Consider the following 26,959-nt stretch of genomic DNA (forward strand, 5'->3'; position numbering starts at 1 on the left):
ATGCATGGGGAGACCACATCTCTAATTTTTAAAAGGGCTTATGTAGCCTGGTAGTTTGCAAACATTGAAGGTACTACATAAAAGTCAGATATATTAGTAATCATTGTTATTGTTGTAAAATCCCAGTTATCCATGGATCAAATGTATAGCAACCTCATCTTTTTTAAATTTTTACTTTTTGTTAAGGAAGATTTGCTGTTAGCTAAAATCTGTTGTCAATCTTCCTCTTTTTGTTTGAGGAAGATTGGCCCTGAGCTAACATCTGTGCCAATCTTCCTCTATTTTGTGTGTGGGTCGCCGCCATAGCATGGTTGCCGATGAGTGGTGTAGGTCTGCACCTGGGAACTGATCCCGTGCCACTGAAGCAGAGTGTGCCAAACTTAACCATTAGGCCATGGGGCCGGCCCCCACAAGCTCATCTTTTGAAAACCTGGTTATAAAATTGAAAAGGCCATTGACTGACAGCTGTCATAAAGCTCTCAAACTTTACTTCTGAAGTAACAATGACTAGTGAAGCTTCCCTTGGTCCCTTCCTTACCCATTCACCTGTGTAGGGATTGAAAGGCAAATTTTGTATTCTGAAGGTATGCAGACAATTACAAGGAACTCTCAGTTATTGCAAGGAGAAGAGACATGACAGACATTAAAATAAAAGTATGGCACTTGGGCCAAACAGGCAGCCCCACTGTCCTGGGATCCTGTGGACAGCAGTGTATGGAGAGGGATTTGGGTTCTCACAGAAAATTGTGTCATCAAAAAGGACAGGCTTGTTCGTGGTGTCTTGTTGAGAATAGAGGGAAGTAATGAGTATGTCAGAAAGCTCTTGTGACAAGTTTAGTTTCAATAGAACAGTTTGCTTAGGGTAAGTTTAAGTTATTTGGGAAAAAATCACCGATACGGCATAAATATACCCTGTTCCTCAGTGACGTGATTATGTGACCAGTGAGGCCGTGAAGTGAGGTGGAAAGAGCATGGGCCTTGGTGACAGATATCTGACTAGAAGCAGGGTCACCTTAGATGTCTCTGAGCCCCAGGTTCCCCACCTATAAACTGAGAATACTATCTGAAGAGTTGGTTGCTAGGACTGAATGAGATGCCAGTATGCCAAGTCCAGGGCTTCATAAATACTCATGAGGCTGGTAGATTTCAGACATCTGAAGATCAGTGAGGGTGATTCAGGATGTATTTCCTATTTACCAACTCATATTCCTATGAAGCCACTGCTCCATCCCCTTTTAAACAGCTTTATAGATATAATTCACATACAATATAGTTCACCCATTTAAAGTGTACAGTTTAGTGACTTTTAGTATATTTACAGATATGTGCAGCCATCACCACAATCTTAGAACATTTTCATCACTTCATAAAGAAACCCTCACTCTTTAGCTATCACTGCCCTGTTCTCCATCCTCTTTCCCCCTAGTTCTTGCAGGCCCCACATTCTTTCCTTTCCCTTATCTTCTTTTTAGCTGTGGACTATGCCAATTTGCCTATTCCTGGACCATATGATGGAAATTCTTTGAATTTCTCTGTAAACAGGCAATTTAGTTTTTCCCCCCTTAATTGTATGTTTCTTTGGGTATTGAAGGAGCTGCTGCAGCCAAGGCAAGGGCTCACCATTTTGTACTTTGCAGCCGTTCATATGGCAGTTTTATTCAAAACTGCTCCTGCACTGCTTAAGTTATTTGTTTTATACAAAAACAGTTCTCCCTGCCTTGCGGCTTCTTTGCTGCCATGTTGACAAATGTTGCTTCTAGTGAAATACACAAAAATAAATAAGAGCAAGGGAGAAGGGAGCACAGACCTAAGTGAATTCATTTTGCTTCTTGAGTGCCATTCTCATTTGTTTTAAAAACCATCCTGGCATTAAAGGCAGGAAAGGAGGAGGCAGGAGAATTGCAGGAAAAGAATGGGCCACATCTGATTCTTTGAATTTGGTTGAAGGGGCTGGTTGAACAGACAAGTTGAGAAGTATCTGGAATGCAGGGCCTGGCGATGAGGAGGAGTTTACAAGGAATCTGAATAGGCACCAAATGTTCCTTCACTTGTTTTCTCATTCTTTTCATGGTGAGGCTCAAATGTAAGACTTGCTGACCCAGTGGTAACTGACGGCAGTTGGTTGGTGTGTGCTGATGTGGTAGAGTGTGTGAGGACCTGGAAAAATTGAAGGTGCGAGGCTTTTGGAGTTCTCAGTGTTCAGACTGAGGCACTGACTTAAGTGAGAAGGCAGAGGGGATGCTAACAAGTACTGATTGTCTGTTAGGAGCCAGGTGTTTCCACAAGCATCATTTCATTGAATAGTCCACAAAGGTTGGTGGTTTTATCTCCATTTTACAGATAAGGGAGAACGGAGTTTTGAGAAATTACAGAACTTGTCAAAGGTTACCCAGAAATTAGGGAGTGGAATAAAATGGAAACCCAGTGCTTCCAGTGTTCAGGACCTGTTTCTGTTCCTGTTCTACTGTAATAATAAGCAGTAGAAGGTATGGAAGGAACAAAGTGGGAAGAATATTGGAAAATAAGAAACAGGGATAATAGCAGGCATTATGGGCCAAACCATTTTGTTTAGAAAAACGAGTTGCATATCTTTTTTGAGGGTTTTTATTGACTAAAAACACCATAAAACCTAAAGTAACTTTCAAGTGAACATGCATCTTTTTTTGGGGGGGGGGTGAATGGTGAGTTAAAAATGATTACTTGAGGGGGCCGGCCCAGTGGCATAGTGGTTAAATGCATATGTTCCAGTTTGGTGGCCAGGGGTTTGCTGATTCGGATCCCGGGTGCAGACATGGCACTGCTTGAAGCCGTGCTGTGGCAGGTGTCCCACATATAAAGTAGAGGAAGATGGGCACGGATCTTAGCCCAGGGCCATGCAAAAAGAGGAGGATTGGTGGCAGATGTCAGCTCAGGGCTAATCTTCCTAAAAAAAGAAAAAAGATCACTTGACCAATTATTATTGACTAGAAAAAACATTTCCCTGAGCTTTCATAAACTGTTTTAATAAGCATATTGGTGAGGCAGTGGCTGATAAATAATAGCTTAATTGGCCACCCAAGGTGCGGAGGTTTGCTTAGCCAGAACTCAGCTTTCATTCTGGGTCTTGCATGCAGATTGATTCCTGACCATTTATTGAGCAACTTTCATTATTATTTATCTCCTAAATACTCTGTTTAAAATTTTTTTGTTTATTGCTAATAATGGCTGCCTCTGGGGAGGAGAGATGGGAAACAATAGTGATGGAAAGAGACCTACTTTTGCTTATATTTTGTGTACTTTTGAATTTTGTTCCATGTATTATTCTATATGATGGAAGGGAGGAGAAGGGTATATAGGCAGACAGAGGGAAAGAAGGGTGAGTGATAGGATGGATTATTAGTCTGAGCTTCAGGCCTTCACTCATTAGTGGTTGAACGTGCAGGATTGTTTCTCAGCATAACTTCTTCAGCAACATAGAAATAGATGTAAAACAGGTCCTTGCTCAGTTTATTGCATCTGCAAATATGTGGCTTAGTACATATGAGGAAGTACGGTGTAGTGTTTAGGATTATAAGAGTCTGAAACCCAGACATCCTATGTTTGAACCCTGTCTCCACCACTTAGTGGCTGGATGTGACCTTGGGCCTTACTTGGTCTTTCTGTGTCTCAGGTACTTTGTGTTTAAAATGGTGATTATAATAATACTTATCTTATGGCGTTGCAAGGATTAACAGTATTACTTAATCCACATAAAGTTTTTGTAACAGTGCCCAGCACGCAATACTCACTTCAATATTATTATGTTTGTGATCATCACAGGTGCTGATTTGCCTCATTAGCTCTCTGTCCGTTTCTTCATTGTGTGTCCAAATCCCCTCTACTCAGATGCTCAGACAGTGCCCCTGTGCTGGCTAAGGAGCCCTTCTGAGTTTAGCTGGTCTGGCACTGGCTCCTTGGAGTGCTAGTTTCTAGCAATAGTGGGATGTTCAGACTACTGCTGGGTGAGTGAGCAGGCTGGGGTGGGCCTTGGTTCTCTGCAGAGGTGTTCAGTCTCCTGGGGAGAGGAAATGCGATTTGTCAGAACACAGCTTTGGCTAGTCCAGTTTTCCTGTTGTACAGATGGGGCCTGAAGTCTCTCTGGGCCCCTTGTCATGGATCCAAGCCAAGGCTGTTGCTTGCTGAGCCAGGAATAATACAGGAATTAGTTTTTTTCTTCTTTATACTAAGCACTAATCATTCTACAGCTAACTCTGTATCTAATTTCTGAATCAGATGCCATGAATAACTGCCCCTGAATGTGTTTGCCAATAAAAGGATAAATTTAAGGCTTGTAATCAATGCTTCTTACACTCAGTATTTAAGGTCAGAATCTTGTGTGAGACTTATTTTGATCAGGATAATTGTTGGGTTAAAAAATGAATTTTTTTTGAAATTGTGACACTTGTGGGTGACTATATTGAATTCATCTTTGAAGGGATGGAAAATTGTCAGTTTCATAAGAGTTCTCTTGTTCTCTAATCCTTCAGATCACTTATGGAAAAACAGGACTTTTAGGAGGAAAGTATTCTTTATCAATGGGAAAAGAGATGAGACTAATATAAATTTCTAAGGAGTCACTGATGGAGGAGCAGAGGGGAAATTGGAAATAAAGTTGAGTATTTTGGATCTGCAGTGAGCTGCAGAGCTGGAGGTATGGCTGTTGCTTCTGTTTTAGGTAATATTAACTTGTAATTGTGTATCTCCAGCATACAGTTCTCAAAGGAAGTGACGTTTCCTGATTCAAGACTGTAAGTTACGTAGAGTTTAGAAATATCTGGGGTTTAGTTATTGGCTCCATTGAATGGCCTAACACAAGTTAGTTAACCTCTTGGACCTTCAGCTTTTATAATTATAAAATGAGGATGGTAAAAGCTACCCCACAGTTAGGAAAGTTCAATGTGATCACATCATGTGGCAATGTGAAGCACAGTGCCTGGCACATAAGAAATGCTGAAAGATGGGTTTCCTTCCACTTCTTTGCAGGGATTGCCTGGCTTGCTTTCAGACATTTTCTCTGGGGTGCATCTGGATACTACTTTGTGCTAGTGAGTTGGAAATTGTTCCTGTTGATCTGTTTTTTGGGCTCAGTGAAAGGGATGAGAGGAGTGATTCAGGAAGCTGCCAACTTCTGGAGAGGCTCAGTGGTAATTGTCTTCCTCACTGGCTTTCCGGCTGGTCACTTCTCAGTGTACAAGGATTGGTGGATCTGGAGAAGAGCTAGGCTCTGCTCCTTTGGCTTTGGGGAAGTTACTTTGTTCTTCTAAAGTTGTTTCCTCATCCGTAACATGGGGATGCCAATAATTTGGGATGCTGTGAGGGTTCAATATAGATGATGTTTATGAAAGACCTTTGTAAGTGGCCTGGAACTCCCGAACTGCGTGGTGGTGATGTTTTCATCGTTGTGAGTTTGCAACAGTGCTTATCCAATAGTCAGTTCTGGTGTTTTGCCAAATGTTAAAGGCTTGGGAAATACCCTCTAACTCAAGGAATCTCTACTCCACAGCTGGAGGAGCTTGTATCCAGAAGGCAAGACAGCTGAGCTCTCAGGATTTCTCAGAGAGCTGGCAGTCCTCCCTGAGCTCCTGCTCTCAGACCTGCAGGCCAGGTGTGGGGGTTATAATTAGGGTGGTGATGAACGCTGCTGCAGTACAGGCCTTTGCATGCCACAGGTTGGTTTCTGCTGTTCACTTGCAGTCTAATGGTGGCCTGTTCTTCTTTTGCCTCAGCTGTGACATCCTTTCTTAGTGACCTTTAGGAAGACAGAGCTGGATCTGTCTTGCTTCTTATTGCTTACTGTGCTGTTGTGTGCAGAGCGCCCTTGCTCTCCTTTTCCTCCTCTGGTGATTTCACAGGTGACTAAACTGAGAGAGAAGGCTGCAGAAAGTCACATTGCCAAGCACCTCCCTCCATGCCTTTCTCACTGCAAAGCCCCCAGCACTATGTGGGAAGAGGTATTCATCTGGCAGAGAAAGATGGGGACAACATCTGATACATGCAGATGCCCCAGGATATTATGATGAGTATAATGTGGTTGGAGGAGCAGCAAAGGACAGTTTGGAGGTGGGAGTTAAAGTCAGCTAGTGTCAGTGAAAGACCTTTTCTATCTCTGTGAGGCTTTAGACTTTAACTCTGTAGGATGTAGGGATTTATCGGAGGATGTTAAGTAGCAGGGGATAGTATGGGAGATGCATTTTCAAAGGTCACACTTGTTCATGGCAATGTGGATGATGAAGGATGAATGGTGATGAGATGGCAAGTAGAAACATAGAAGACTGCTGCAGCATTTCAAGTGGGAGATCCTGTGGGCCTCATCTAGGGCGTTGCCAGTGTGGGTCTCAAGGAGAAGTTGCAAGAGGTTTTGTAGGTGCATAGAAAACTGACATTTGAGTGCCTGCTTTGGGCAGGAACTTTAAGTACTCTACATATATTAGTTCATCTGATTCCCACAACAACAGTGAGGGGAAGGTGGTATTTTTTGCTATTTTGCAAATAAAGAAACTGAGATTTAGAGGATGAGTAGCTTTCCTGAGGTGCCTGGGCAGTTGGTAAGTTGTAGGATCAGGATTTAAAGCTGATTCTATCAAACTCCAAGTCCTTTCTCTTCCCACTACACCACCCACTGTGGCCCTCAGGACATAGCCTTCATGTAGTGGTTTGGCATTAGCAAATCACTTTGTAAGGACTAGTCTTAGTGGTCTCTTGCAGCATTCCCATGAGGTGAGGGAATACAATTAATTGTTCAGCTAGGGTCTAAAGACAGAGGGAGGTTAAGTGACTTGACAAGGTATCCCATCAAGTGGTTTGAGAGGTAGTGGGCAGAGGTGACGTGTGGAGCAGGCCATTTTGAGCCTTTAGTTGTACAGAAAGCAAGAATTTGCCAGCCCTGTTTTATAAATCCCATCTTCCTTTTGGTTTGTAGATTAGGATGAGTATAGTGGAGACGGTATGCAAGGCAAGTGTCTGAGCCTGAAATGGCACAAAACATGGTAGTATCTTGCGGTTACTTTATAATCAAACTGTCTCCTGTTGCATAGTCTTTAATTAAAACAACAATCACCCCCACCAAAAACTAATCATCTTTATTAAGCATGAAGATTGGAGTAAGGCTGGGGAAAGTTGTCTCTTAAAAAGATCTCACCAGGTGCCGACCCGGTGGCTTGGTAGTGGTTAAGTTCACACACTCTGCTTTGGTGGCCTGGGGTTTGTGGGTTCAGACCCTGGGCGTGGACCTACGTACTGCTTCTCAAGCCATGCTGTGGTGGCATACCACATACAAAATAGAGGAAGATAGGCATAGATGTTAGCTCAGCCACAGTCTTCCTCAAGCAAAAAAGAGGAGAATTGGCAACAGATGTTAGCTCAGGGCCAATCTTCCTCACCAAAAAAAAAACAACAAAAAAAACCCACCCACCTCACCAATAAATTATTTCCTTTGCCATAAGAATTGTATTGCTGAGCTTAACAATTAGAAGAATTCTCACTTTAACTCAGCCTTTTTTTTTCTATTTGGGTTTGCATTTGACGTTACTGTTGGTTGCACTGGGGCTACTTGGGGTGGCACAAAGAACGACATTATGATGAGAGCCATGGGAAACCTTTATTAATTATGTTGTGCCCTCATTCCTTGTCTATTAGTCTCTCTTGATGACTACTAATTTATTTTTTATTTTTGAAGGATGAATGCATTGGGTACAGTGGGACCTGAGAATGAGTTGAAAGCTTTACCTTTTACTAGGCTGGACACTTTGGGCATGTGGGACCAATAAATGGATCTCATGTTGTGATGAGAGTTGGAGGAACTACATTTGGGAAGGAGGAGGATTTGGGAAGGGCCAGGGATTAGAAAGATGCTGAACTACAAACCTGTGTGATTTCATATTTTGCTAATTGTTGTCTCTGAATACCATGCACCTTCCTGGTTTAACCCTGCTTTGCAAACAGAGACTGCACTTGTACCAACCCCTAGCCATCTACTGCTTTCCCCTCAGAAGTCATGGAGTAAAGATGAGTAACACTGGCTTGTGCGTGTGTAGCTGGTAGCTGTAGGTAGGGAAGTGACCACCTGCCCCCTTGAAACCCTGTGTAAAATGCTGGTGAAATGCTCTGGTTTCTGTAGTCAGGATGCTGAGTATGGGGGAGAAGGAAGTGACAGTCATTTACAGTGTCATGTTTAGTCTTTTGCAGATGTGCTTACAGTTTTAACAAAGGCAGAGAAGAAATTATAGGTTGGAAAAGAAATGCCTACAGACAGCCTGCTAAAGCCTAGGAAGGAGGAAACTAGTATTTGTGTTTTAGGAGTGCTAAGCCCTTGCTTACATATCAGCAAGCAAAATATTGGCATTCACTTCTGACTTGAGGAAGGCATCTCTGAAGTCAACAGAAGGAAATCCTAAACACAGGCCTCCCTCAGAAAGAAAGGAGCTGTGGAAATGCTCAGGATTATCTCATACAAGCCCTTTGTGTATTTGAAGCCTCTAATGAAATCAGGCTTATTCTCTAGGCCAGACAACTCTAGTTCTTCTAACCTTTTTTGTCTCTTTTATGCTTTTTTCACTTTTCCTAGTTTCTTTGCCTTGAATAATATCAATCAAAATTGGATGTTGTACCCTCATGCAGGGCCGATTTGCTGGTGACTTGATCAGGAAACAGTAGATGCCCAGTGATGCTGATGATGAGGATGATGAAATCTTCTTTTTGTATGTCTCATCTCCTTCACCTGTGCGTAATGTTGGTGTCTGGAACATGGTGGGCATATAAAATAAACATCTGATGAATGAGTGAAAGGAAATATACCTAATTCTTTCCTTTAAAAGTCAATATTTGCTCTGGGTCAATTAAAAAAACCCAGCAAACCATTGTTTTGTTTTTCATTTTAGACACCAAAATTGTAGTAAAAATTAGCTTAAATTGCCACAGTGCTCTGTAGCTTGTACAAAGACAAATAAAACTTTCCCAAAGAAGAATTTTCCCTCTTCTCTCCATCAGGCCCTCACTCCCTCCTTTGCTTCCTTCTTTCCTCCTTTCCTTCCTCCCTGCCTTCCTCTCACCCACTCAGTCATTCATTCATTCAATGAATGCTTATTTAACCTCTGCTATGAGCCAGGCATTATTTTAAGTGCTGGAGGTACTGTTATAGACAAAGTCAAGTCCCTGTTCTCATGAAGCTTTTTATTTCAGTGGATTAAGGGACATGATTGACCAGAAGAAGTAATCTCTGTTGGTGACGTGCTCACAAGGTTGGTGGTTGTGTGGGTGATAGAGGTAATGATCGCTCTTTTGTGGGACTTGCTGGCAAGATAGGCTTGATTTCACTTTCTCTTTACATAACCATCTGAGTCCCTATATAGCATTTTACCTGACATGTAGGATTCCATTTGGGCAGGATTTTGTCAGTTATCATTTATATATCCTTTCTTGAAATTGGGTTAGATCCCTTTGATTTATTTGGAGAGAGAAGTGGGTAATACACAATGTATTTCTGCTGAATATCTATTTTGCTATGATGTTGACACAGTAGTGTATACCTTCTTTTATTCCAGTGTGTTTTATATTTAACATTCTATTATTCACAGATTGGTGGGTATTTTTTTTCTTCTTACCTTTCTTCTTATACTGTTTACGTTCAGTTTATTAAAAAACGACCTAATTAATATTCTCAATCCCGTCCCCTTTCTTAGTATAGGTTTCAACAATTTTTAAAAGTTTTTTTTTAAAGATTGAGACCTGAGCTAACAACTGTTGCCAATATTTTTTTCTTTTTTTTGTTAATTGCTCCCCCCCCCCCAAACCTCCCAGTACATAGTTGTATATTTTAGTTGTGGGTCCTTCTAGTTGTGGCATGTGGGGTGCCACCTCAACATGATCTGATGTCATGTCCGTGCCCAGGATCTGAACCGGTGAAACTGGGCTACTGAAGTGGAGCAGGTGAACTTAACCACTCGGCCATGGGGCTGGCCCCAAGGTTCAATAATTTTAACACATAGTGCACACATCAGCCCTTTGAACTGAGCCCAACCCTGTGACATTCATTTGTTTATTCGTTCAGCAGATGTACAAAGCAAAAGAAGATATATGCTTCCTCTCTATAAATTTGACAGTCTAATAAGGCAATGAAATACAGAAGTACTTACAATAGTTACAATACTGTGAGGTAAATATGTCAGCATAAGTCTGAATAAACAGCAGTGAGCATTCAAGACACAAGTAGCTAGGTCAGCCTGGCTTGTCAGAGAAGGCTTCCCAGAGGAGGTGATCTTTGATCTGGTCCTTGAAGGGTGAGTATGTACTTGCTTCCCAGGGCCAGCTGAGAGAGAGAGCTAGATTTAATTGGTTCTGCTGTAACCACTGAGACACTGATCCTGAGGGTGGCTTTCTCTCCAAGTACTGAACTTGATGATGGTCTCATTGCAAATACAGCTTGGGTTTTGTTTGTTTGTTTGTTTGTCTCTTATTAAGTGACTCAGGGACTAGCTGTAGGTCACTCACCCGCCCTCCTTCTCTTCAAGTAATCTGGAGTAAACATAAAACTAAATCTCAGCCAAACATCCTTGTCACTGTGTTTGGTTCCCAACTCAACCTGTGGAATGGCCAGCATGCCTTCCAGTGAAAATGTGTTGGGGAAGCCAGAGAACAAAGGGTTTCCTTAAGGGTTTAGAAAAGCTCATTGACGTGTTTATTACTTGCTGAAAGCCCCAGTGAGTTTTCCAGTCTCCTTGTTGTTCTTAAAAATTGCCTTTCAGTTGTAAGGTTGTGGAGTTTTTTTTTCCTTTTGTTCTTTTAACCCTCTTCTGAGCTCTCTCAGGGAGAGATACCTGGTAAGATAGTAGGTCTTTCTGCTTTGTGTGCCCTTAGTAAGAGATGATCATTAGCAGCATTATATCTCATTTAGGAAATGGGCTTGCCAGATCATTTTAGCCCAACTCACCCTCTTTATTACTAATGCTTGGAATTAGGGCTTGGTTTCTCTTTGCGTTAGATAAAACAAAAAAAAAAAAAGGAAAATATAGATGTCGGTGAGCATAATTAATGATTATGATGGTAGGAACATTTATTGAATATGTAATAAACACTTTGTGTTTGCCTTTTTTTTTTTTAAAGATTGGCACCAGAGCTAACAACTGTTGCCAATCTTTTTTTTTTTTCTTTCTGCTTTTTCTCCCCAGATTCCCCCAGTACGTAGTTGTATATTTTAGTTGTGGGTCCTTCTAGTTGTGGCACGTGGGACACTGCCTCAGCATGGCCTGATGAGCGGTGCCATGTCCGTGCCCAGGATCTGAACCAGTGAAACCCTGGGCCAATGCAGTGGGTCGCGCAAACTTAACCACTCTGCCACAGGGCTGGCCCCCAGTGTTTGCTTTTTTAATCCACACGACAACCCTATGAGGTAGGTCCAATCTGTCTATAGGAAAACTGAGTCACAGAGATGTTAGATAATTTGCCCGAGGTTATACACCTGTCTGCCTTGGGAGCTCATACACTTAATTGCTATGTTGTACTCCTTATTGAGAGGATTGAGCAAAATGCCTTGATTTATGACTTCGTCTTAAACATCTTGATGTCACCCCTGACTACTGCTTGTTGTACACTGGGGAGTCAAATCTCCTCGCTGCCTGTTAACAGATGTTCTTTTGAGTGAGACCATTCTTTTTGTGACTCTGTTATATAATAGAAAACGTTTTGAAAGCTGAACCCAACTTCTTAGTCTTCATGTCTTCAGCTTTTGTGGTCCTTACAGGTTCATTTTTGCCTTTCTGTTGTAGAGAAGATCACATTCAAATAGAGGCTTTAATTTCTGCTTGCCTTTTTGCATTTTGTATTTTGATTTCTTGCCTAATAAATGAAAAAGTGTTTAATAGTAAAGTGGAAATGCAAACCACTTTTTCCTTCATGAACCTGCTAATTGTCTTTCATCATGTGATATGAACACAACCAATAAAGACCTGGCCAAAATACAAGTGTCTTGTCCTATAAAAAATACAGTTATATATTAACATCAAAACTTACGAAAATAATTTCATTGGGGATGATTCTTTTTAGATGGAGATTTGTTTTATAGTGAGAGCAGGGGACCCACACTTCCAGACCATAGAGAAGGGCTCCCTTAGTATATTTATACTGTTTAGTTATCAATCACTGCTTTCTAGAGAAGGCTGAATTGAGGGCAGAGAAACCTAAATCTTTTGTCAAAAGAGTTGCTGCCCATTTAAAATAATTACAAATAATAGTAAAGCATCACCAAAATAATCTTTTGTATTAATAAGAAAGTAGGTTTTGAGATTCAAAAAACTCAATTTACAAATCTAGTTTTGGTTATTTGGCTTAACATGTAAGGCACTTATCAGATAGAATGGTTATGAATAGACTTGAAGACAGGTACATTTTCCTAGTGATCTGCTAACTTCTTATGCATTCTTGGCCAACCATTGATATAATGCTGAGAGTTTCTTTCCACTTTCCCCTCTGCTGACTTGAGTCTGTTTGGCACACTGGAGTCCATGGACCAAAAAATCTGTAGCTTACAAGACTATTAAACGCACGCTTCTGCTGCCTGGAAATGCCCCTGGACCAACAGTTTGTTGCCCTGTCCTGAGAGAGACTGGGCCCCAGGTCTGGTCTTTAACCTGGTTTTGCTGGGATCTTGTGTGCCATCGGTGGATGGTGTGTTGCTATATAAATGTAACATCCACGAACTTTGTCAGATAATGTGTCTGGTGTAACTGCTGTGGCTGTGATTGGAATTGAAACACACTGCTTATTATTAGGGTCGTGACTGGCTGTGGAGGATATTGATGCCTGTTGTTTTTCGTTGCTTATTGATTTAGTGAGTTAGAATGCCTTTCCTTTGGTGCTAGCATTAAATAGTTGGGTCCTGTTAGCCATTTTGTAAGATTGTCTTCACGTGTGATTTGTATGTATTTCCTTGATCCCTCTAGGGGCGTAGGGTCAGGCACTGAGGGGAACGGATAATTGTTTACGGAAAATGTGGAGGGACGTCAGTTTGAGTTCAGATAGGAAGTTGGGGAATGTAGGCTTCCCCTGAATACTGTGGAAATTCTTTAAACCCCTGATTAACTTCGGAAAGTCCCTTCTTTGCTCTCACAGTAGGAAATTTGGCTGAGTGAGCTTATAACTCGACTGAGAACCAGGAGTTGTGGGTTAAATTCCTCCCTGGCAAAGATCAATATTTTGGGCTTACCTCTGCTCTTGTCCAGCTGCCTCTCACTGGATCTTTGCAAACTCTATGCAGCAGAGACTATCTTGCTAAATATTTTGGCTGTGTTTTGGGTTTTTATGAAATGGTGAATGGAATTTTTATTTCTTTACTGCACTTATTGAGTACCTACTATGTACCAGACCCTGTTCTTGGTCCTGGGATATAGTGGTATATAAGAGAAACAAAATTCTTAGCCTTATGGAATTTGTATTCTAGTGGTCTGTTCAATTGCAGTGTTCATTATTGAGAGGACCAAAATTTTCGCTGTTTCTGCCGTGGCACACTGGCGTGGGCTGAGAAGAGACAGTGGGGTTCAAGTCCTAGTTGCTGTTTTGATTCACTGCATTTCTCTGAGCCTCAGTTTTGCACTTGTGAAATAAGGAAATTGAATATTCCTTTTTTATTATTAATAAACCATATTGAATTATTTATAGGATCTTTTCCAAGTTGTGTCGCTTATGATACTGATTTTCCCAAACATCTTAGCCTTTAATCTGAGCTGGGCTTCTAGCTAATTCATTGATAGTGACCAAGGTGTGCATATTAATTTTTTAAAAAAATTCTTACAGGGGCCAGACTGGTGATGTAGTGGTTAAGTTTGTGTGTTCCACTTTGGCATACCAGAACTCGAAGGTTGGGGTCCCAGGCATGGACCTGCACACTGCTCATCAAGCCATGCTGTGGGGGTGTCCCATATATAAAATAAAGGAAGGTTGGCACAGATGTTAGCTCAGGGCCAATCTTCCTCACCAAAGAAAAAAAGAAAATTCATAGACTGAGCAAGAAGATTGTTTCTGGAGAGTTGCTATTTCTGTACATGGTTGTGCAGTTTTTTAAAAAGTGTAGTGAATTTACAGATTTCCAAAGCATTACTCCAGGACATTTTCATTTTTATCACAGTGAACTTCCAAGACAGTGTTTATCTTATAAGGTTTGGTGGTATACAGATTCCTAGCAGTAAACTTACTGCTGAAACTGCGGTGATAGGGGCCTGGCTTTTGAAATAATTTTAAAAGAATGCCATGGGGTAGAATTTAAAAAATCATATGAAAACTGAATCCCTTCCCAAAATTTATAAAGAAAAGAAGCAAGAATGAAGAAATCCTTGTTTATTCTGGAAGCATATACTTGCGTAAGGTCTTTGAGTTTTTGTTGTGTCCTATATGTTGGTTGGTTGCAAGTGAGGAGAGTTACCTTTTCTTACTCACATGTGCCTCAGAATCACTCATCACTGTGTAAGAAATATATTTTCATTTGTGTGAAATCATAGAACCCATTTTGCCATGCACTTCGATTATAAAGCTCAGGGATACAAGCTTGTTAATCAAGCAGAAATATGGGAAGTGAGAAATGAAGCACAGGTTTTGCTTTCACACCTCTAACTGAGTGACTGCAAAGGGTGAACTTAAAAATAATAATTCAACCATATACTTGCATCACACCTTTTAATAAGGCGGTTTAAAAATATTTAGGGTGAACCTTCATCAAGATGCTTTAATTGCCTCAGCACGATTGAGTGTCATGCCTCCACTGTGCCAAAGAGCCTAGAGGAAGATGCCTGGGGGGCTGAGAGGCACTGTCACTCATTGATAGTTGAGGATGATGGGGTTGGAACCCCTTCAGGTCTTGGGATCTCATTTTCCTCTCAACTGCATGCTGTGGGGATAGAACCCAGGGCAGCAATGGCCAGTGTGAGTATAATTTACATCTGCTTATAAGTGACTGATCTTGTAAGAACAGGTACATAAGGCATCCATGGTTATCATCTTTCTAGGTCCATTTCAGATGACTTCATCCCTGTTACATCTTTCCTGACTGCCCCTAACTGGCCATGATTTCTCTCCATTATATTTCAGACAGACTAGACTAAGACTCTGGGTTTTTATCCCAGATTGCCTTTCTGTGTCTTCATTTCCTCATCTGTAAAATGGAGATAGTGAAAGTGCCTTGCTCATAGGATCATGATGGTTCTTAAATGAATTAGTGTAGGTGATGTACCTTTAGAAGAGTGCCTGGCATTGTGCTGCTGCTATTTTATCAGCATCATTATTTTACATCCCCCTTGCTACATATTTCATTGTCTACTTTGCTATACTGATGTATTTAACTTATCTCCCTTAAATTGTGATGGAGTCCTCCCAGTCTGAGATTCCCTGTAACACGTAGCATGGTACCTTGGACATAGTAGGTACCCAGTGAGTATTCTGGATTGAGTTCATACAGAATTTTGTTAAGAATTCGAAGCAGGATGTATTCTTGTTCTGACTTTTAAAGCCTTTCAAGTTGGATGGGGACTGGTCTCATTTGCTTCTTAACTGCTGAGGCTGCAGCACCAAGGCCAAGCACTAGCTCATGGTCACCCACTGGGTGGTCTGATAAGAAGACCAGTCACTAAAGGCTATGGACTTCGTTCTATTCTTGCTGATATTATTAGTGTAAATGAGATGGCTTTTGATAATTCTCTGAGCAATTTAGGCCAGGTTAATGCTGGCCAGTTAATGCTGGCACTTCAGTTTCCTGAAGTGCCATGAAGAGGCAGGAACATGATTTATGTCAGGTGGGTCCCTGCTAGCTAGGATGAGCACTGAAGGCCCAGCTGTACTTCTGGAATAGTGAATGCCTATCAGAGGCTGCTTTTATTCTAGAGAGCTTTTTTTTTTTTTTAAACCATCAAGGGAGTCTGTGGTGATTAATGGAGAGGTACAGGGCTGAACTGGCTGATAGTGGATCTTTTGCCAGCAGTTCTTAGAGACAACTGGGCTTGAGGACATTCTGGCTGGCTGACACCTGAGTTGAAAATACTGAATTAAAATATAAAAATGATGAGCATATAAAAAGGAGTTGTACTTGGCATTCCAGCCAGGTTAGCTCTGTCTTTTGTAAGGTAGGCACTTTGACACATGCAAAACTTGTGTGACTTTAGCACACAGAGGATTGCACTTCACTTATCAGCCAAACCCCATTCACATTAGTAAGAGTGTTGCCAGCATGAGAAGTATGTGGCTGTGGGAGGCCCGTGTTAGGAAGCTGATGAGTTCTTGACTTTGGGCTCTGGAAACAGCTCCTCGAGTTCAAGCTTGCAGGGTAAAGAAGAAGCAGTGGCCCTAAGGCTGTGGCTGTAAGGACGCTTACTTAGATTTGGGCCTGTGGAATCAGGCCCAAGATAGATGATGGATTCATTGTCCTTCACAGCCTTGTCCTCTGGAGACTCAACAAGGTCTTCCTGCTTCTCTTTCCAAGCTGCCCAAGTAAGTATATTAATAATGCCTCTGAGAGATTTTAAGAATTCTCTGCAGGAATCTGGAGAGGATTGAAGGACTTTCTTGGTAGTTCAGGAATGTTGATTGTATGTCTTGATTGGTTGCATATTGTTTTAGCTTCTGCTTAGGTCAGAATCTTTTTAGTGCTTATGTTGTCTTTTCTCCACACTTTCCTCTCACCCCCGAGCCCTCCTTCATGGTCTGCATCATATGAGAACTTTAATTGGGTTTTGAGTTGTATGTATGCAATCCAAACAGCTAGGTCTTTTTTCTTATTTTTTATTTTTTTAAATTTTAATGACTGGCACCTGAGCTAACAACTGTTGCCAATCTTTTTTTTCCTCCTGCTTTTTTCTCCCCCAATCCTCCCAGTATATAGTTGTATATTTTAATTGTGGGTCCTTCTAGTTGTGGCATGCGAGACGCCACCTCAGTGTGGCCCAATGCGTGGTGCCATGTCCGCTCCCAGGATCCGAACCAGTGAAACCCTGGACCACCGAAGCAGAGCGCACGAACTTAACCACTCGGCTGTAGGGCTGACCCTTTTTTTTTTAATTGTGGTAGAATACATATAATATAAAATTTACCATCTTAACTGTTTTTAAATGTACAGTTCAGTATTGTTAAATACATTCGCATAGGTGTGCAACCAATCTCCAGAACTCCTTTCATCTTGCAAAACTAAAACTCTATACCCATTAAACAACTTCCCATTCCCTCTTCCCCCCAGCTTCTGGCAACTACCATTCTACCTTATGTTTACATGAATTTGACTACTCTAGGTACCTCATATAAGTGGAATCATATATTATTTATCTTTTTAAGACTGGATTATTTTGCTTAGCGTAATGTCTTCGAAGTTCATCCATGTTGTAGCATATGTCAGAATTTCCTTTTTAAGGCTGAATAATATTCCATTGTGTGTATGTACCACATTTTGCTTATTCATTCATCCGTTGCTTTAACCTCTTAGCTATTGTGAATAATGCTGCTATGAACACGAGTGTGCAAATATCTCTTCAAGATTCCTCTTTAAATTCTTTTGGATATATATTGGAAGTTGAATTGCTGGGTCATATGATAATTCTATTCTTAATCTTTTGAGGAACAGCCATAGTATTTTCCATAAGCAGCTAGATTTTGAAGAAATGCGTTTAAATTAGTTTTCTCAGGCTTTGATCTCCAAACTGCCTTGAATTGTCTCCTGTAAAGTCTTATTTGATGGTATAGCTCCAGATGTGTCCTCCCAAACCTCTCCTCTGCCATTGGGATCGCATCATTGGAAAAGTGTGTGAAGCAGTAATCCACTCTTACCTCCTACTACTATATACTTGAGGGAGAATTGAAGACTAGATCAGGAGGTGAGTTGCTTATGGGTGATGCTAAATAGTTCTGTGTGTATGTGGGCAGTGGGTATGAGGGGTCGGGAGGGAGAGAGAATCCTTAGATCCTTCTGACTGCATTGATTGCTGTAGTTGGGCTGGGTAGTTCAGCGTCATCTCCTATCCCCATGGGCCCTTCCATACTGAGGCCTCTCAGGTGTGCAACACTATCAAGGACTAAAATAAGGGTCATTTGTCATTTCTCTTCTGTCTATGCAGACTCAATAGGGGACAGCCAATCCATTTTATGTGTAGTGGCATGCCCAGTCTTTCTGTCCCTGGCTTATGGACATGATCATTAGCTGACTCCAGCAGGTGCATTCCTTCAAAGACCTTAGCCAGTAAGCTGTCTAGTAAGGTCTACATTTCAGATCATTAGGGGTCCTACCTACTTTGAGACACATATTGTGCCTTCTGCCTAATCTTCCTTTTCTGCCCACATCTTCCAAGACCAGTTTAATGTCACTTTGTTTGTGAAACTTTCTCAGAGTCTCCCCTAGGGCAAGTTAGTGCCTCTTGTATGCCCCACTTTGAGGTTATTGTCATCATTGTGCCTGATCAATTGTATTATAATTATCCGTGACAGTCTCTCCTACCAGACTTTATCCTCCTCTGTGCAAGTGCCATGTTTTAGTCCTATCTCTTTCTCCCAGGACCTTATGCAGTATTTGGTATATTGCTGTGTCTGAGGCAATTGTCTGGTAAATATTTGCTGTGTCTACAAGTGATTGATGCCATGGGATAGAATAGAATTAGTAGTTCTAATCGTTGACCATGGCTGCAAATAGCTGTTTGACCACATCCAAGCCACTCACCCTCTCTTCCTCTCATGCCAAATTGTGTAAACTGAAAGAAAAAGCAAGCATAGGTTAAACAATATTTAGCACTTGCCACCATGTACTAGGTATTTTGCTAAGCACTTTACTTGCATTACCTCATTTAATCTTAGAGTAACCCAGTAAAGTACATTTCCTTTTCATAGGTAATGAGACAAATGTAGAGAAGGGTGGTTGTCTGCTCAGTGCAAAGCCAGGTAGTCCAGCCTCTGAGTGTATATTTCTTTTTGCATGAGATTAATGAACTAATAGTCTAGTTACAGCCATGTGGAGCTAGGACACACTTGACACCAACCAGTTCTAGACCTGCAAGTTATGAAGTATAGAATGAACAGGGAGACCCGTGTGGGGAACTGAGTCCTTTTGTGAAAGAACCAGGTTTCAGTTAGTAATGGAAATGGAGGGAGTGATCAGTGCAAGTTAGACCATAGAGGAGGTTGTGTGTCATTGGACAGGGGGTTGAGAGACACCTTTGCCTTGATTAGGAAGAAGGTGAGCAGAGGGAGAATGGGTCCCAGTGGAGGAAATCTGAGGATGAGGTCAATCAGGTAGCTGAAGAAGACAGGTTCCTGCAAATAGGGGACTAGGATTTAGGTGGCCTCCAAGGAGGATAGGGAAGTGGGGTCTTATGGGATTAGCTAGTCTCAGGGCTCCAGATAGAGTGCAAGCCATTTGTGTAGACTGGACCTTGGGATGTCCAAACCATGAAACATGTGAGGCATAGTCTGGCCACACGTGTTCACTTATGCTCCTTCCCCCGTCCTGTGCAGTGAAACAGAACATGGAAAAATTAATAAACATCCCAAGTCTCTTGACACGTAGATCAAAACCTATTGATAGTGTCTTGCAACTCTGATAATTTCATTGAACTTTATGAAGCTTAAAATTGATACATAGGCGTCCCCTTGATTAGCGTTAAGTGCCTCTGTCAGTCTGACACAGCTGGATAAACCAATATTGAATAATTGATTAAACATGTTACACTTGAACAAGGAGCGTAAGTCATATTATAGTATTTCAACTGTAAATAGAAGGGAGATAAAATCACAAATAGACAAGGTTAGTGAATATTTCTTAGTATGTACACAGCATCACTGGAATTTCTTTCCTTGCTGCATGAGGAGAAAGAAGTTGACTGCCTTCCAAGTATTGACTGCTGTCCAGGAAGTAGGAGGTTGCGGGGTGACTTATGTAATGTTCACAGAGTGGGTTTCATTTATAAATTCAATGAGATTAGCTGCAATCTTCCTGAAATTAATGGCAATGGAAATGCACCATTCTGCATTTAGCTACAAATAGCTGGCTGGCTCTCCAGCTTAGAGACCTAATTGTTCCTCAGGTGATGATATGTTTGCCTTTATATCTGCTTCCCCTCCTTTCCTGGGAGCTGCCTGCTGCCTTTATTTTCTGGGAATTAATGATGCGGACCAGAGCTTGTGGGTGATCAGGGTGGTATACAGCTCAGTCCTTTGTTGCTCCTCTTTCCCAGCCCACAGAGTAAGTTATTATTGGGAATAAACGAGGGACATAAACCAAGGTGAAGAAGATAAGGCAATTCTGTTAGGAGGGTCCTAATAAACCGACCTATAGCTAAGAAATGGAGATAATTCCTTCACAGAGTTGTTGCGAAGGGTAAAACACATGTGAAATCTTTAGAACAGTGACTAGTTGTCTTCATTATTGAAAGAAAAATAGTTGATGTTTGTGGTGGATAGTCAGGGTGGTACGACACAAATTCAGGACCATCAACAGGTATCTGACTGGTATAGTTGTCTCCTTCTAAGTGATTGGTATTGTGAAAGAGTAAGGTTGGGAAGTGTTAGTTCTCATTTGGGGCTGTTAACATGTCAAAGCATGTTATAAGCAGTGTATACTGGACATCTTTTATTGAGAGGCTATGGTTTTGGTTTTTTTTCTTTTTTTGGTTGATTTTGCAAGTATTAGTTTGATCCATTTCAGGTGATTCTTCTAATGTAGCAAAACATCTTTTATATTTTTACATTATAAGTGAGGACCTTAGAACTTTTTGTAGGTGTTATAATCATTCAGCAGACTTTTAGCAAATGCCTGTAATGTACTACGTATATGTGTGTAAATATTTTTGTATGAAGGGTTTGCTTCAAGTTCGCTATACCTGTGACACTGTCCTCAGCCAGGGATTTCCATAAAGGCAGATGGAAGAGCCACAATGGGTGCATTCCTGGCTTCCCGAGGCATCTTTTGAGGTGCCAGCCTCTTAGCTCCAACGGTAGTTCTGTCTTGAGCCAACTGGACTTTGGGGCCTGAGCTGCATGGCATGTAGAGTGTAGGCTGAGCTACATGGAGTTAGAGACAAATGCCCTACATCCCCTAAGTCAGGCTTTGCAGATGCTGCTTACAAGACCTTTGTGAATTTCAGAGAGAGTGCTTTATAAAGCAAGGATTTCCAGAGATCTACAACAGAACAACAGAAGGCTGATGTTTCCCCCTCCAGGCCAATTGCTTGTCTCTCCTTACTTTGCATAATAACTTTCTTCCACTTTCTCCCCGCCCCCCCCCCAGCTCAGCTGCACTTAGAAAGGACTTAATGGCACCATTTAAAGTTAGAAGATAAATGTAGAACCCATCTATTCACGAACACCGATTAGTTGTACTTAAAAAAAAGTGATTTCACATAAGGCAGGAACAGGTTGCTACTTGGAGGAGCTAACGGCCAGTTGGTTTTAGAGAAGATCACAAAAGGAAATGTGGCTTCAGCTGCTGACCCCTCAGTCCAAGGAGATGTGCCGTCTGTGTTGGAGAACTGTGGGAGACAGTCAGGACCTCTGAGGCAGGAAGAACTGAAGTTGATTGGCCCCGCAGTAACATTGGCCACAGTGCACTCATGGCTTCTGGACATTAATGCCCACCCTCCCCACCCCTAAAATCTATTAAAGCACCCAGAGATCTTTCTACATGTACCTATAGGTTTTTCTTTGATAGTTTGCCTTTCTGTTCTATGACCTCTTTTTAGGAGTAATTTTTCCTATAGCTTTAGCAGGTATCTGAAAAGGAGAGTGGTGAAAATGTGGATCTGGGTTTCCAAAGGGAAAAGTACTTGGCTTTAAAACACTTAGTTAAAAGCATGCATTGAGTGCTGCTAGGTCCCAGGCACTGTGTTGAGCACTGGCGATATGGAAGTGAGTATACACTGTTTCTGCTGTCAGAGAGTTCACAGTCTAGTGTGGATGATCTATGCTTGAGTAGATGGTGTCAGTGTAGCAGTAGAAGGGGCACACGGTGTGCTAGTAGCACAGAAGATGCCATGTTAACTATGTGGGTCAGAGAGTGAGAGTGTCTAGGAGATTCCTCAGACAACGTGGGTTTGGACAACAATGCAAAGTTTGCCAAATAGACAAGAAGACAGATCACCAGGACAGAGGGACAGTGGTGTCTTAGGTGAAGGAGCTGGGAATCCAATCCACAAGCCAGAATTTTTTGTTTCAGTTCCACCTCACGCCTGTCAGCCATGTGACTTGAGTTTTTACTGAGAAGGGAGAGAAATGGGGGACCCCCATGTCTCCCTCTCTTTTGTTTGGCCTAGGAAGCTGGATTGCATCCAACCTCCAGATAACTGAGGCTCACAGAGCCTGAAGTGTACACAGCTAGGTAAGTGAGATCCAGGTTCAACTCAGAAAATTCACATTAGCCCAGTGCATTTCTGCTGCCCTGCCTGTGAGATATTACTCTGTGGTTTCTCTGCTGTTGGATTAATTCCTTCACTCATTCATTCAATAAATGTTTGCTGAGTTAGTTATAAACAACTGTACAGTCTGACAGAGGTATAAGGGCCTTCCTGTCAGGGAAGTTAAGACTATAAGGTGGGAATTAACTTTGAAAATAGAGGCTGGAATCAGATTATGATAAACCACACTAAGGACTTAATGATTTACACTTCTTAACCAGAGAGGATGCCATTGAGTTTCTGAATTTATAGCCCAAGGCAAATCCTTTTTGATTCCTGTGTTCCTTGACTTTATTTCTGTATGATACTGCTTTAGTGTATTTGAATAAATTTTAAAAATGCATGCATAAAGGTAGGCTTTATAAGCCTTTCATTGCGAGAGTGGGTGTATAAGATTGTGGGCTCCAAGAGCCAAACAGCCTGCATTTTTTTGCAGGGGGCGGGGGAGTGGAGGAAGATTAGCCCTGAGCTAACATCTGCTGCCAATCCTCCTCTTTTTGCTGAGGAAGACTGGCCCTGAGCTAACATCCGTGCCCATCTCCCTCTACTTTATATGTGGGGCGCCTACCACAGCATGGCTTGCCAAGTGGTGCCACGTCCACACCTGGGATTTGAACCGGCGAACCCAACCCCAGGCTACCAAAGCAGAATGTGTGCACTTAACCGCTGTGCCACCCGGCCAGCCCCAAACAGCCTGCTTTTGAATCCTGGCTCACTGTATGAGCTGTATGACCTTGGGCAATTTACTTAAACTCAGAGTGTCTCTTTCCTTCTATGGGAAATGCTGAAAATAATGCCTACATAAAAGTTGTTATAAGGATTAATGGAGCTAATGCAAATAAAGTGTTTAAAAAGGTGTCTGGTACGTAGCAAGCACTTAGTAGGTATTAGCTAAAGTAATTGGGGAGTTGCCTGACTGAGCCCCTCAGTTGGTCTAATTTTTCTGTCATGCCCTAGAACAGTGTGGCAGTTCCTGAACCTGTCGGTGTGTCACAATCATCCAGAGAGCATTTTAGCATAGACAGTCCAAAGATTGCCAGTTCTGCTAAGATGGAGTAGCCCCATTCCTGCTAGATATTCCCTGTTAAACTAAAGATCTTGGACGTAACACAATAAAGAAGCACATGAAGTCTCTGAAAGATAGAAGGAAGAGGGTAGGCTGTGACTTGGGGACTTGAGGAATGATGCGGTGATTTGCTTATTGCTGTTTGCTTAGTATTTGATTACTGACTCCCATATATTTTGGATAGGGAACTGCAAAAACCTCCAACCCAGAATCACCAGGAGGCAGAGACAAAAAAAAACTCTAGCTAAAGGCCTAGGAAGAAGGTGGGCTAACAACAGAAAACCTTTTGGCAATACCCTTTCTATTGCCTTTCTATACACCCCACACCCCTATACTCCTCTATCCCCACCATTTCAGCTGGCCCCAGCAGGAAGTTGGTTGATCTTTCATCCTCTGTCTTGGAAGCAGGCAGTGTACTTCAATTCCCCTACTGGGTAGTGTCAACAGAACTGAGCAGGGTGCTGATCTGCCATTCCCCTCTGGGCGGAACGAGGCAGTGCTCTGGGACAGTGCCAGGGTAGTGTCAGTGGGGTCCAGCTTTGAGCTGAGTTTCCTCCCCCATCCCTGAAGCAAGAAAGCATTATGAGTCAGCCTTTCGCTTCCCCCTCCTTGCTGGCAGTGGGGCTTAGGGGAGTCTGATCTCACACGCTCACTTGGAGGTAACGAGGTAGTGCTAGTCTGCTTTATTTTCCCCAGGAAGGTGTTAGCAAGGCCAGGCAAGGAGCTGAACTTCCCTCCCACCACCTGCAACAGCCAAGGTGACTCAGTGCTCAACCCTTGCCAGGGTAGCGTTGGTGGGCCCAGAAGGAACCAGAATTTACATACCCACTCAACCCTCATGCTGCATTTTTTCAAAACATTTTACTGAGGTCATAATAGTTTATAACATTGTGAAATTTCAGTTGTACATTATTATTTGTCAGTCACCATATGAATGTGCTCCTTCACCCCTTATGCCTGCCTCCCAACCCCATTCCTCTCTGGTAACCACTAAACTGTTCTCTTTGTCTATGTGTTAGTTTATCTTCCACATAGGAGTAAAGTCGTATGGTGTTCGTCTTTCTGTCTTTGGCTTATTTCACTTAACATAATACACTCAAAGTGCATCCATGCTGTTACGAATGGGATGATTTTGTCTATTTTTTTATGGCTGAGTAGTATTCCATTGTGTGTATGTGTGCACGCGCACGTGAGAGTGTGTGTGTGTATATCTTCTTTATCCTTTTCATCATTTGATGGGCACTTAGGTTGCTTCCATGTTTTGGCTATTGTGAATAATGCTGCAATGAACATAGGGGCACATAAATCTCTTTGGATTGTTGATTTCAAGTTCTTTGGATAAATACCCAGTAGTGGAATAGCTGGGTTGTATGGTATTTCTATTTTCAATTTTTTGAGGAATCTCCACACTATTTTCCATAGTGGCTGCACCAGTTTGCATTCCCACCAGCAGGGTATGAGGATTACCTTTTCTCCACATCCTCTCCAACATTTGTTATTTTTTGTCTTGGTGATTGTAGCCATTCTAACGGGTGTAAGGTGATATCTTAGTGTAGTTTTGATTTGCATTTCCCTGATAGTTAGTGATGTTAAACATCTTTTCCTGTGTTTATTGGTCATCTGTATATCTTCTTTGGAAAAATGTCTGTTAATGTCCTCTGCCTATTTTTTTATTGGGTTGTTTGTTTTTTTGTTGTTGAGTTGTGTGAGTTCTTTATATATTTTGGAGATTAACCCCTTGTCGGATATATTATTTACAAATATTTTCTCCCAGTTGGTGGGTTGTCTTTTCGCTTTTTGTTCCTGGTTTCTTTTGCCTTGCAGAAGCTCTTTAGTCTGATGAAGTCCCACTTGTTTGTTTTTTCTTTTATTTCCTTTCCCCAAGTAGACACGGTATTCGAAAAGATCCTTCTAACACTGATGTCAAAAAGTGTACTGCCTACATTTCTTCTAGGAGTTTTATGGTTTCAGGTCTTACCTTCAAGTCCTTGATGCATTTGGAGTTAATTTTTGTGTATGGCAAAAGATAATGGTCTATTTTCATTCTTTTGCATGTGGCTATCCACTTTTCCCAACACCATTTATTAAAGAGACTTTCCTTCCTCCATTGTATCTTCTTAGCTCCTTTGTCAAAGATTAGCTGTGTGTTGATGTGTGGTTTTACTTCTGGGCTTTCAATTCTGTTCCATTAATCAATGTGTCTGTTTTTGTACAAGTACCATGCTGTTTTGATTACTATCCTTTGTAGTAGGTTTTGAAGGCAGGGATTGTGATGCTTCCAGCTTTGTTCTTTTTACTCAGGATTGCTTTAGCTATTGAGGGTCTTTGTTGCCCCGTATGAATTTTAGGATTCTTTGTTCTATTTCTGTGAAGAATGTCATTGGGATTCTGATTGGGATTGCATTGAATCTGTAGATTGCTTTAGGTAGTATAGACATTTTAACTATATGTATTCTTCCAATCTATATGCATGAAATATCTTTCCATTTCTTTATGTCATCATTGATTTCTTTCAATAATGTCTTATAGTTTTCATTGTATAGGTCTTTCACCTCCTTGGTTAAATTTATTCCTAGATATTTTATTCTTTTTGTTGTGATTGTAAATGGAATTGTATTCTTGAGTTCTCTTTCTGTTAGTTTGTTCCTAGAGTATAGACATGCAACTGATTTTTGTAAGTTGATTTTGTACCCTGCAACTGTGCTGTAGTTGTTGATTATTTCTAATAGTTTTCCGCTGGATTCTTTAAGGTTGTCTATATATAAAATCATATCATCTGCAAACAGCAAGAGTTTCACTTCTTCATTGCCTATTTGGATTCCTTTTATTTCTTTTTCTTGCCTAATTGCTCTGGCCAAAACCTCCAGTACCATGTTAAATAAGAGTGGCGAGAGAGGGCACCCTTTTCTTGTTTTGAGAGGTTGTATGAGTCTAAGAATTTATCCCTTTCTTCCAGATTGTCCAATTTGTTGGCATATAGTTTTTCATAGTATTCTCTTATAATCCTTTGTATTTCTGTGGTATCTATTGTAATTTCTGCTCTTTCACCTCTAATTTTACTTATTTGAGGCTTCTCTTTGTTTTTCTTAGTGAGTCTGGCTAAGGGTTTGTCAATTTTGTTTATCTTCTAAAAGAAGCAGCTCTTAGTTTCATTGATCCTTTCTAGTCTTCTTTTTTGGTTTCAATTTCATTTATGTCTGCTCTGATTTTTGTTATTTCCCTCCTTCTGTTGACTTTGGCCTTGTTCTTTTTCTAATTGTGTTCTTGTTTGTTAAGGTGGGCCTGTATTGCTATGAATTTCCCTCTTAGGACCGCTTTTGCTGCATCCCATATGAGTAGGTATGGTGTATTTTCATTTTCATTTGTTTCCAGATTTTTTTGATTTCTCCTTTAATTTCTTCACTGGTCCATTGGTTGTTCAGTAGCATGTTGTGTATTCTCCACATATTTGTCATTTTCCTGGCTTTTTCTTGAGGGCGAT

The 26,959-nt window shown here is 41.4% G+C and overlaps 1 protein-coding gene across 10 annotated transcripts in view; it reads left to right on the forward strand.

Annotated features, from left to right (window-relative positions):
* The window catches only part of AUTS2 (activator of transcription and developmental regulator AUTS2), a 1,153,302-nt gene that overhangs the window by 132,313 nt on the left and 994,030 nt on the right, over positions 1-26,959 (forward strand). Inside the window, exon 1 of one of the 10 annotated variants that reach the window (XM_070484476.1) lies at positions 10,163-10,292. The exons of the other annotated variants lie outside the window; for them this stretch is intronic. The gene's annotated coding sequence lies outside the window, so the exon portion shown is untranslated. Of the gene's footprint in view, positions 1-10,162; positions 10,293-26,959 lie in introns of those variants that run through there. 10 annotated transcript variants of the gene reach the window in all.

This window comes from Equus asinus, chromosome 14 (genome assembly GCF_041296235.1).
Source record: "Equus asinus isolate D_3611 breed Donkey chromosome 14, EquAss-T2T_v2, whole genome shotgun sequence".
NCBI lineage: Eukaryota > Metazoa > Chordata > Mammalia > Perissodactyla > Equidae > Equus > Equus asinus.